Below are 12,385 nucleotides of genomic sequence, written 5' to 3' on the forward strand. Positions count from 1 at the left end.
GAAAAAACTGACACTGTATAACTGTGACAAGTGGATAGGGAAGTCTGCCCTCCTACTAGTCCCTTTTGGCTTTGGTTTATCCTGTGGCCCTCTCTGGGATCATACAATTTTATTTAGGCACCAAAAGATGTTACTAAATTTTCAGGAGCCCTGAGAACTCAGCAGTGGTTTCTCTATTGGATGTGTGCTGGCCCCTTTGTTCTACCTTACAGAGGTAGGAAAGAACTACCAAAGCTTTTTTCTCTTTTTCTTTCTTGCTATACTTTGTTCCAAAGGAAGTGGGCTCTGGAAACAGTCACCATTGTAAATCATGGCTTAAATTCAATACTTGATCATCTGTTTAACTGCTGCTCTCTTTTCAGACTTGCACCTAGTGCTGCATTGTCAGGAAAACAGAGGTAGCTGTATTGTCTCTTGAAAATACATTAAAATCACAATGGATAGTAGTAATCTACAGTAAATTACAGTAGTAAATTGTCAGTAACGTACTGATATTGAAGAGATCTTTATGTTTCAAAATTGAAAGTGGCCACACATCTTATTTATTGTGTTCCAAGAATAATTTCCCATTATTTTATGGTTATATCTTACCATAACTGATAAAGTCTTAGCTTTTCATTCACCACAGACACTCCATATCCCAGCGGGTCTTTGATCCACTCTGATCTTCTTGAATGGCACTATAGGGTCAGAGCATTTTCTCCAGAAAGTTTTGAGCTGCAGCATATTTCATAACAGGGCCTTTTTATTAAGATTTCTTCTGCCACTGTAATGTAAAACATAGATTTGTGATCTGTCCCTTACAGGATATTAAACAAAAATTATAGTATCATTATTGGATTAATTACATGAGTGCTTTCAGAGATTAACTTGCTAACATTACATTTTTTCTAAGAGGCTTATTGCTTGTTTAATGTGAATGGATTTTGAGTGGTCCTGAAGTAGAAAATTGATAAAGGGATGAGCAGTAATTTTTCAGACTAATAAAAAATGTGTGATTCCCAATTAAAGTTGATTTATACTCTCTCCCATATCATTTAACAGAGTTTAAACACCCTTGTGCATTTCCATGGAAGGAAAGGTCCATGTTTAATACCTCAGGAGAAGGCACCAAGGAAAGATTTTTCTCTATCTAGCTGAGATGAGCTGAGCTCAAGTGAATGGGGAAATATAGCAGAATTTCTGCTAATGCAGAGTCTTTAGAGCATGTAGTCTGGTCAGGTTTTTACCTCCTGAGCCTCAGATGTGTCGCAAAACATGTTGCTGAAAACAGATATTCACTGGGTCAGCAGAAACAGCCACAACACTGGTCCCCCTTCACACACCCTCTGACAAAAATAGCATATCTGCAGTCATGGCCATTTAAGCAGTTTATTGTCATAGCCAGGGAGCAACCAGAGCATACCAAATTTGAAAGTGCCTGTTGTTTGCCAGCTGCTGAAAGAAGACACTGCCTCTATGAAATGTGCAAATTTGTATGCCACTATGGATAACAATTTACACCCATTCAAGGAGTCTATGCAGAAGCATCGCTGGTAGGTTCTCCCTAACATCTTTACAGTAGGTGAGATCAAATAAAGATAGATCTGAGGAAGACCACCACAATAAATAAAAGGACACTTGGAATCCTATTAAAGAGGATGCACTGCTTTCCCCATAAAAAGCTGACTCCAAGATGTATATACTGCCTTCAATAACTCATCTTTCTAAAGAATAAATTGCATCCAAATTGTTATTCTGGGCATCATTGTTAGTGGCACAGCTGTAAAACACTGGAACTTTGGACATACATCAGTTTAATCCTTCATAGAATCTCACGTTATCAGGTGAACCTTCTAAACTGTTTCTATTGCTTTGACTTCAGAATTGTGAACTGAATTCACTGGATGTTGCTTACTAGGGTCTGTGACTTCTGAATGTTGCTGCAGTGGCTGTATCTCTTTTATTAAAATACAGATTTGTGTTTGCTTTTTGTTATCAATGTTCTGTTTTGGACCTCTCTATATGTTCACTTATGTTTTTCACTTAGATATTTACTTGCATTTGCACCAGTTTCCCCCTTCTGTCCACATGAGAAAACTGAGACACTTGAGTTTGGCCTTCTAAACAGGTGTCAGGTAATGCAAAAATAATTAATGATAAGCTATAGTGACACAAGAGGGTTTCCTTTTATTTTGATGCAACCCATTCAGTTCAAGAAAAATACACTTTTACCCAACCGAGTGGCATCTAGCTATCATCACAAGGGAAGAAGTCTGTGAATACCAAAAAGTGTTGTTAATTCTTGGAACATTCCAGTGAAAACAAAACTATTTTCAAATGTTTGAACTTCTTTAGTTTGTTTGTTTGTTTGTTTGTTTAGCATTTTTTTGGTTTGGGTTTTTTTTGGGGGGGGGGGGGGGGGTGTGTTTTTTATTCCCCAAGTATTTGTCCATGAGAAGACAAGCCACAGTTTAAAATCCAAGGCATTTAAATCTTTTGCCAGTACACATCCTGAACATCTCATATGGATTTCAGGATTGAAGGTATCCATGTGGGGAGAAATTTTTGTTTAGGGCAATGTGCAACATGTTGGACAGTCAGATACTGGTAAGTTGGGGTGTATATCTGGGGTGCTAAACTGTGTTTTGGAATAGTGGTTGTATTATTAATTGTCTGGTTGAGAGACTTAAGCCATTTGGTGCTTGGACAAATTGGAATCCTTTAAGTAAATAGTTTAGTCTTGGCATCCTTTCACTGTAACTGCTGCAACTTATCCAGTTAATGTTGAAGGGGTGGATGTTTCATCTCAAAGTGCATTTAGGAGAAAAATTTGGTTTTATACACACTGTCTCTTACACTAAAAGCACAGATTTTCAAACACTGTTTTAAAGCCCATAATTCATGCCCAGCCACAGGCAGGATCTGCAGCTATTTCAGCTTAAACTGTGAAAGCCCCTTTTTTTGCTGGAGAAACCTGCATTTCTTAGACTGCTTTGAATTCAGGTTAGGAGTCTGACGTCATGGATTGCATTCAAATATCGCTGTCTGACATTGGGGACTGAGGGGGAAAATTTATATTTGAACAGATAGTACAGTCATGGGATATTAGCATATTCCTACATGCAAAATAATATATTACAATAAAAAATACTTAAGTGTCAATCCTGCAAATGTTTACTAAGTGCTTAACTCTCAAAGGACTCCTAAGTCTGTAAAATTAAGCAGATATGTAACTATTTGCAGGATTTGTGCCTTAGGACTTGCTCTGTACATGACCAAGCTCCATAAGGTCGAGTTTAGGATATTTAAAGGCCTTTAAGGTAACATAAAGTAACATTTAAGGTAATATTGTTGTAGTGTTGAAACATTTTTTAAAGAAAATAGAAAATATCCATATGCCAGTGGAAATGATCTTCAAGTAGGATGGAACAGCTATCAGGATCTGTTTGTTTATGGAAAGCAAGCAAGTAGCTGAAGGTGCATTTCAGCAGAAGAGATCTAAGATTTTATAGTGCAGCAGGACATTGGCAGGATTCCTGGAATCACCTCTTGCTCTACAGCTCTGAGTACCTTAACAAAAGAATTAGTTTCACTGCTGCAACACAGTTTGCCCAGTAAAATTTTGGAAACTTCCCCATTTTACTGATCGTGATCCAAGAGTGGCTGAGAGGGATGTGTTGATACTTCCTTTCCTCTTATTAAAAGTGGTGACGTCAGATCCCAAAGCCCTGCTGCCTCCTCACAAAGGTATATCACCCAGGGACTTGCTTAAATTCTGGTGAAAAAAAATCTGTCATTTGACAAGAGTGGAATTGATTATTTGTGCCAATCAGGCTCAGAAACTTCATTTAAGTCAATTGACTTTTAGTCTAAAAATCAGTAGTGAGGTAGAAAGCTCAAACATTATAGAATTGCCAGCATTAGAGGCTTCAGCTTTATCAGTACCTAGGCTTATTTCTCTCATCAGAGTACAAACACACTAAACAGTAAAAACCAATATATTTTATTAAACATAAAAAAATTCTTTTTTTTTTACCCCAGTAGCAATAGCAAATTTTCAATAACACAGTTTTTACTGTGTTTTCATTCTATTTCTTGAAATCTGAGTATTACAAAAATATATACCCATGTGTGGATGGCTGTTCTGAAAGATAGCTGACTTACTAGACACAAAAGTTCAAGATCTATTCAGTAGTTTGTAGAGCTTAAGTCAACCTATGTTTATTCCTAACTGTGCCCATATCCACTTCTGAGCAGGATTACTTCCACTGAATGCTCCTCTTCTTTTCTAGCAAATCAATTCCAAATGTATTTTCTTGAATTCGCCTTCTGCTACTACACTGCCTCCCCAAAAGATGTTTTAAATGGAACTATTTATTATTTATAGGCTCTTGTTAAAGCCTATAAAACCCTGCCTGTGTTAAATTTTCATTTTGGCCTGCTGGCCAGCTGGTGTTCTGAGTGATCATGTCTTCATGCAAACATACTAGACAGTTAGGAGAAGATGGAGTACTTACTTCCTGCTGAATAAAGGCTCATATCAGGGTTTTTGTTTCCTCAGTAGGCAAAAAGGATGCCATATCTACCAGCAGATCTGAAATGATAATCAGATAAACTGATCTGAAGGTCAGAGTGCTACATATCCATGTTTCACAATAAGTATAATTAAAACTGTATAACTGGAATGCTGACAGGTGACTCAAATAATTGACAAATTACTGTTAAGAAGCCGTAAATTCTCCAGAAAAGCCCTCTGCATACCAGCTGAAAATGCAACCCAGGAAATAAATCCATCTGCCTACATTTGTTTTAACAGTAATAGTGACCTCTGAGCAAGGTATTTCTGAAGGATTCTTAATGACCAGCTGGAGTTAATAGGCTCTGGCTGTACCTCAGGCTTTAAACTCTGCCTAGCAAGCCATTAATTCCTATGAAATGCTCTGTTCCTTGATTGTTACTGCTTAACAGCATGACAACCTAGACTGTGAATAGCTCTTAGCAGAGAAAATAATATTATTCTTAAATGCACACAGTACCTTCCTTCAGAAAAGATTCCAACATATTTACAAGCTGAGTGTTCGGAAAAAAAAAGTAAGCAGAGATGACTATGTTGCTGGGAAAACAGTCTTCCATAATGGACAGGTCCAAGAAGATACATATTCTCAGTATATTTCTGAGAAATTAGACACCCTTAGGGCTTTCTCATTACCTACTGCTGGTGTTTCTGGCTATAGGCTGGAGAAGTATCAGCATTACTCTCTTCTAGCCCTGGCTATTGGCCAAAGTGATCTGAATTTTGTGGGTATTTACCAGCCTTCAGGGGAAATGTGAAAAGTCTGCAAATGTCTGTCACCAGGGCACCAAAATGGGGGGAAAAATAATTATGGTGGTTAAATCTTTTTGTATAGATACAACACCTAAGGTAGTATAGCCTCATCTGCAGTGGCTGCATGGTGCAAAGGAGCAGAACACGTGATTACTGAAAATGACGAGACAGACAGGATAAATCTTGATTTCTGCCATGTCTTCAAGAACATCCACGAAGACATTAGTAACCAGATATATGAAGAGACAGAGCCAGTGACTGATAAACCAGAGAAATCACATGGCTGAAGGCCAGATTTTCTAGCTTACTCTGTGCCACTGGTGTGCCTAATTATGAAACTACACCCCATGAATCACACCATATGCCTGAGAGCATTGTGCAAATGCTTCTTGAACTGTGTCAGGCTCGGTGCCTTGGTGCCCTGGGGAGCCTGTTGCAGTGCCCAACCACCCTCTGGGTGAAAAACCTTTTCCTGATATCCAAACTAACCCTCCCTGACTCAGCTGCAGGCCATTCCATTGGGTCCTGTCACTTATTATGAGAGAGGAGAGATCAGTACCTGCCCCTCTGCTTCCCCTGACAAGAGGGTTGAAAACCACCATGGGGTCTCCTCTCAGTCTCCTCTTCTCCAGCTGAACACACCAAGTGCCCTCAGCCGCTCCTCACATGGTTTCCCCTCCAGACCCTTAACCATCCTCATGGCCTCCCTTGGACACTCTCTAACAGCTCCATGTCCTGTTAATATCATGAAGCCCAAAACCAGTAGTAGAGTAAGAAACCACATAGAAGCCTTTTTGCATTCTAGACACCTCCCTAGTGACACTTTAAGTTTCCTTCTCAGTTATTAAAGCTACTGAAGCTTTAATTTTTTTACTTTTAATTATGGTTTTATAGTACTTAGTTACTGCATGGAAAAGGCAAGGGTTAATGACTTCCTAGAAACCACAAAGCCAATTAATGAAGATTCAGAGGAACCAGGCTTCTTCAGTTCTGTTGTTTGAGTGTGTATTTTTTCCTTTATAATAATTATTATACCGACTTTTTACCTCATGTTTCTTAGTCCACATTTCTAGAGCATTTTACAATGCCAGTGTCATTTTGCTCATTTACTAGATGGGGAAAAATTGGAGGAAGGAAAAAAAATGCTTTCAGCCACGCAGAAAACTCATGATTCATCCAGGGCACTCTCCACAACATTCATTGCCCACTTTGCATTTTGAATATAATTCTACTGCTTATGTTGTGTTTTTTCACAAAGCATCACGACTGAGGGAGAAAGAGTAACATTTCTAGATCGGACAAAAATGGATGCTTAGCTCCTTAGCTTTTTGGGGAGGTCAGGCTGGACATACCTTACATTCAGACATAAGTGGAGCTCAGAGATGAACAGGTTTTAACCTATATTCTCTTTAGTCAAATATCACCTGTTTCTTAAGTTTTTCCAAATGTCACTGACCATTTGGTCAATTTGTACTATCTGATCATCTGAAGAGCCCAGTTGCTGAGAAATTTTTAGGATTCTTGATATTCAGGGAATAGAGAATGGCTACTATTTCTAAACGTTTAAATTTTAAGACTGGAGATACTAATTATGATTTGTTTATAATTTGCACAAACAGTAGTTTAGGAGCAAAGAAACTCCCCAGGTGGATCAGGCCACCAGTATAGCAAGCTGGGTTATCTGCCTGCAGCAGCAGCCTATAGATATGCATCTCTGAGCTGTTATTCATGGATTGAATTGCTCACAATAGCTTTAGTACTCACTGCAGATTCCACAGTTTTATGCCAGCTCACGTATCAGTAACTGAAAAGCCCCCTTGTCCAGTCCTGCCCTCCCAGCTGGGCACACTGACACACGAGAACCAAAGAGCACCTAAGGACAGAAGGGAAAGAAAAAGGAAAAGAAAGGAAATCAGGGACACATCAGAGCTTAACATATGGAGTTCCCTGCACAATTTATTTGATGCTCTGTCCAGGCCAGTGAATTTCAGATAAGAGTTTAATAGGCAAGAATGTTGCTTGCACTTGTTTTCAGGTCACAATGGTAGCCCTTAGTTGGGACAGGATCCAGCTTCATATTTATGTTTGATATCATATTATTTCATGACAAAAAATATTTTATGATATCAAATATGAAAGACCCTCTAATGGTATTGTAGCTGCTGCTAGAATTCTTTTATGTCCCATGAAATGAAAGAAATATTTAAATGTAAATGAAATACATACTTAAATTCCAGGTTTGAGCTAAAGGTCTTCGACAAATTCCAAGGGACACCTTTGAGATGAAACATGGAAAACAAGGGTTGTGACCTTGAGGGTACAAGAGAAACAGGGGCGGTAGGCAACTGATTCCAAGATTATTAAAATCTTGTATGGAGCAACAAACTCTATACCTTAAACTTTTGATTGTATCATTAACAGCCATATCAGCTTTTGGGCTCTTACCTTATATTTCTTAATACAATTAGATTTATTTTATATGTGATAATTAATAACATGGCATTTTGTTGTTCAAATTTGGGTTAATTCAACATAATTTTTGTTGCACTTATTTATTGTAATTTACAGATAAAAACAATCAATCTTATCTTCATCATAATACAATATTTGTCTTTGCTATTTTATTTTGCCCCATGTATTTGCATATATATCTTTCATTTATAGAGTTATCTGAAACAATGCCTTCAAACCAGTCTTTATATGGTCTGTACAAAGCTGTATAAAACTTTTGAACAGTATTAATTATATGCTTGATAATCAGTTGTGGACCAGATTCACCATATTAAATTATAGACCATTTAAAGGTGATCCAGTGTAAATATTCAGTTAAAGCAAGAAACGGAACACTGCTTTAATGAGAGAATGATGGAAAACAAATTGATATTTTGTCTGAGAAGTCATGAGAAGGGACTAAATCTTAAGATAGACAAGGTTAAAGAAAGGTTAATACCAATAAAGGAAGAAGGATTGCTAAAACAACTGAGAAGATTTATGAAAGCGTGCATTCCACAGATTTGCAACTATGAGTATTGCAGGCAAAGGAGTGTAGATGACAAACTATTTAAAGAAACAGTGAAGGCAATGGAATACTGGAGTTATATTTCCTTTGGGAGGTCAAAGCAGCACAATATTGCAGTGTCCAATAAGCTGGACAAGGGAATGAGACACACGAGGTTTCCAGTGAATGTACAGAGACTGTGGTGGCAAAGCTGGCAGTGCACCAACTGCTGTTCCCATTTTCCATCACAGAGCTGTGTCACCTAATTTTACATAATTTGTAAAAGTATGAAGGCCACAGAGGACCCTGGCCTGTGTTACTGTGAACAAAGAATCACATACAGCGTTCAGCAAACACTGAAAAACACAGACCATGAAGATGATTTTTCATCTGTCTAGCTAGAGAGGCCTGCAGGAGACTGGGTTACAACCAAAAAGAAGTATCTTCTTACTGTCTCTCTATCCAGTCTTCTTCTCCTGTGTTCTATGGCTTTTATCTTTTTTTTTTTATATAGAAGTCAGCACTAGGAATACTATGGTGGAAATTCATGCATTGGGTAAGTTTTGGTAATTTCTTCACTTTTCATCTGATGTATTGGGTTTTTGTTTACCCTCTGGATTTGTTTGGTTTTGATACAGACATAGGCTTGGCAAAGCTTATAGATGAAAAGGCAGTCTCAAGTTTCAAACAAAACTACACCACTTTTAATTAAAGCATGTCATCCAGATGATGAAAGACAGTTATAGAGAAATTTATCTACTTTAAATACTTTGATTTTTCTCCTTGTATTCTTGCACTTGTCTTATATTTCATGGACAGTGACTCTGTTTTGCAAATCAACAACAAAAGCAGAGGAAAAATTATTCCAGTGTCAACATAAAAACTGTGTGATACGCACTGCTCCAAAGTTGATCAGCCAGATTTTGAGAGTCTGGTGCCTCCTGGAAGCAACTCCACTTCTCCTTGTTACTGAAGTCCTTTGTTTCTTTCATGGAACAGCACTGAAAGCATAAGCAGTGATGAATTATGTAATTATACTGCAAAGCAACTTGGAAATGTGGGAGAAAATTAATACCTCGAACTTGAGGATGCTGGCATGCCTAACTATTATGGTAACAGTTGCCCAAAATACAGTATTTTAGTGGGTAAATTTTCAAATATATACTCACCATCCAGAAATGCCATATTTGCCTATTCAGAAACCTCCTAGCAAAGAGCACTACACTGATATCTATTGGTGACTTGTTACACACCGTGGTCTTCTCTGGGAATCTCTCAAGTATGGCTGATGCTTTGCTTGCCACTCCAACAGTCAGGCAGCCCCAATTCCATCTGTAAAGGACAACAATATGTATGCAGCAGCTATGTTAGCTCTGTTATCTTGTACCAAACATTCTGAACTAGCCACAGATCTAGAGGAAGGTATATATCATGTTCACTTCAGATAAGGTGTCTGAAGACATTTTGCTTGGTACTCTTGTGTTGCTTAAAGCAGTTTGTTCTCTTTAGCTGATCACTATAATGTGCATGGAATATATTACAAATGTGGTGGTTGTGGGCATTGATAATTATACTTACCATGAACCTTCATGTCCATTACCTGCAGTTCATCCTATTAATCTATCCACCCCAGTATTGTTCTAACATTCTAAACCTCTGAGCAGCTTCAAGTAACTGGGACTTTTTCTTCATTTAAATTTTTTTTTTTATTTTTCCTTTTTCCCCTCAAACCTGTCAAAGATACATTTCCTTCTTTTCCTCCATCAGAAGATTTTTCTTACCAAATTAATACTGGCCAAAAGACAAAATGGTGATATTTTGCCCTGAACTCAGTGGTGGTATCTGCTGTATCTCATCAAAGTGCAAAGCAGGGGCCTTTTGCAAACATCCCTTGGGGCAGAGAAGATTGCCAGGGTTCTCAGGGAGCAGCCACCAATTCACTGATGTTTGGAACGTCCTTTCCTAAACACTCACAGTTTGAAGCCATGGCATTCTTATCTACATCAGTACTATTTCTGGTGAATTTTAACAGTTTGAAATATTGTTTGGAAGTGTCAAAGACTTACTATTAGTAATTCTCTAAGACTAGGCAGCTGGATTAGCTCTATATGCAGTAGCATCTGTTATTAAAGATCAAACCTAAAAAAAACCAGTCCCCATAACATTTTTTTAACCCTCAAATGTTTTGCATTTTTTAAATGTAGGAGTGGCAAACTCCATATAGAAAGTCTGAAGTAACATAACATTTGTATAGGCATTCACTTGACTCGTCCTACCTAATTCACTACTAATATCATTGCCACTTATTTTGTGACAAGGAGGGTCATTTGAAGATAATATTACCAAGTGTTCCTTCCACCCACTGGAATTTATGCATATTAAGTAATTTACGTTCATCTTTTTTTTTATTTGTTCCTGTTTTTTATATATGTCTATTACACCATTTCCCATGACTTTGTTAAGTGCCTTGGTTTGTTTCCTTTTAATTACCAGGTTTATTTTTCACAGCTTCTGGTATATTACACTGATCTTTGGCCATATGTTCAGGTGTGCATGAAAACTTGTCTGCAGTTGCCTTGTTGGCTTACTGTGCAGCAAGAAGAAAATTGGCTAAATTGATGGTATAAGCATCAAGCTGACTAACAAAAGCAGCTTTTTGCTACACTATGGGGTAGAAATACACATTACACAAAAACAGAATATATTCAATCAGAAACATGAAAAATGATGTTATCAAATTTTTTCCAGCCAGGCTCCTCCCACTGTATCACAACAGTAAAAAGTTTCAGGAATAAAATAATTAATAATGCTGACATTTAAGGAAGCGTTAACACAGTTGATGGTAGAAAACAAATACAAATTCTCCCATGCTTTCATGTGACAAGAAATAGAAGGAGCAGAATGATTAAAGGCTTGCATGAGTTATGATCTGGACACACGGTGAGAATATGGGCATTACACCCCATTCTTCAAGTTGTGCTCTGCAGATGTGTTGGATGTGTGGGAAACATCCCTGACAGTTTGTCTTGATGGGTTAACTGATGAGCAGTTGCTGTCTCCCAAGAAAGAACTTTGAAATTTTCAGCAACAAGTCTTTAATTCATCAAGTGTTGCTGATTTTATAGGATGAAACGCAAAAAACTAAGTTCATACTCATGCATGAGGATTTCACCATATGGTTAGGTTGAATATGCCTTTGTACTGAAGGGGATGTCTCATTTTATAGAAAGTTGAAAGCAGTGGTGATTGGGAAAGATGGCACACTGCAAAAAAAAAACTGAATGGAAGAATATGAAAGTTTAATGAGTAAGGAGATTGGACATCAGCTTATCTGGTTATATTGTAAAGAGAGAAACAGCAACCTCAGCTTTAGCAGCAGTGACAGTCATATACTCAAGTAGAATATAAATCTTAAATACAAACCTAAAACAAATTAGCCTGTTAATTCAGATTAATGATGCCACTGCAATTTAATCTAAAATTCATCTGAAAAGCAACATTCCAACCTAGGTCCAAGATAGAGAGTGTTTTCCCTTGGTGGCTTTGTTCTTTCAGATAATCTGCTTTGTTTTTCTATAGGTAGGATTGCAATGAGTCCCTCACTTTACACACAGCTTCTTCAATCAGGAAATAAGGACGAATTGGTATAATATTTGGAATATTATACCTGCCCGCCGCCACCACCTGCGACTCCTCGAACGCTTCCATCAACGCTGCCTCCGTACAATCCTAAACATCCACTGCTCAGATTATGGGACCAATCCATCTGTTCTAGAACAGGCAGCAGTCACAGGTATTGAGGCCATGTTGCTGAGAACACAGCTGTGCTGGGCAGGGCACATCTCCAGGATGAAGGACCAACCACCCCCTCCCTAAGATCTTGCTCTATGGTGAACTTGCCACCGGCTGCCACAAGAGAGGAGCCCCAAAGAGGAGATACAAGGACTGCCTGAAACAACATCTCAGCCTTGGCCATATTGATCACCAGAACTGGTCTACTCTGGCCTCCAATCGGGAGGTCTGCAGACACACCATCTATAACGCTGCTGATGCCTTTGAGAACGCAGCAGGGTCACCCT

General features: G+C 38.2%; 1 long non-coding RNA gene across 2 annotated transcripts in view; it reads right to left on the minus strand.

Annotated features, from left to right (window-relative positions):
- Window positions 1–12,385, minus strand: part of LOC113951744 — a 12,945-nt gene continuing 560 nt past the window's right edge. The window contains exons 2-6 of one of the 2 annotated variants that reach the window (XR_003529260.1): window positions 11,813–11,973; window positions 9,560–9,638; window positions 7,073–7,181; window positions 4,500–4,576; window positions 1–766 (exon numbers count right to left, since the gene is read on the minus strand). This is a non-coding gene — a long non-coding RNA (uncharacterized LOC113951744). Of the gene's footprint in view, window positions 767–4,499; window positions 4,598–7,072; window positions 7,182–9,559; window positions 9,639–11,812; window positions 11,974–12,385 lie in introns of both variants that reach the window. The other variant, XR_003529261.1, reaches the window with a different exon arrangement.

Source organism: Corapipo altera, unplaced genomic scaffold (assembly GCF_003945725.1).
Source record: "Corapipo altera isolate COAL_440 unplaced genomic scaffold, ASM394572v1 61305, whole genome shotgun sequence".
NCBI lineage: Eukaryota > Metazoa > Chordata > Aves > Passeriformes > Pipridae > Corapipo > Corapipo altera.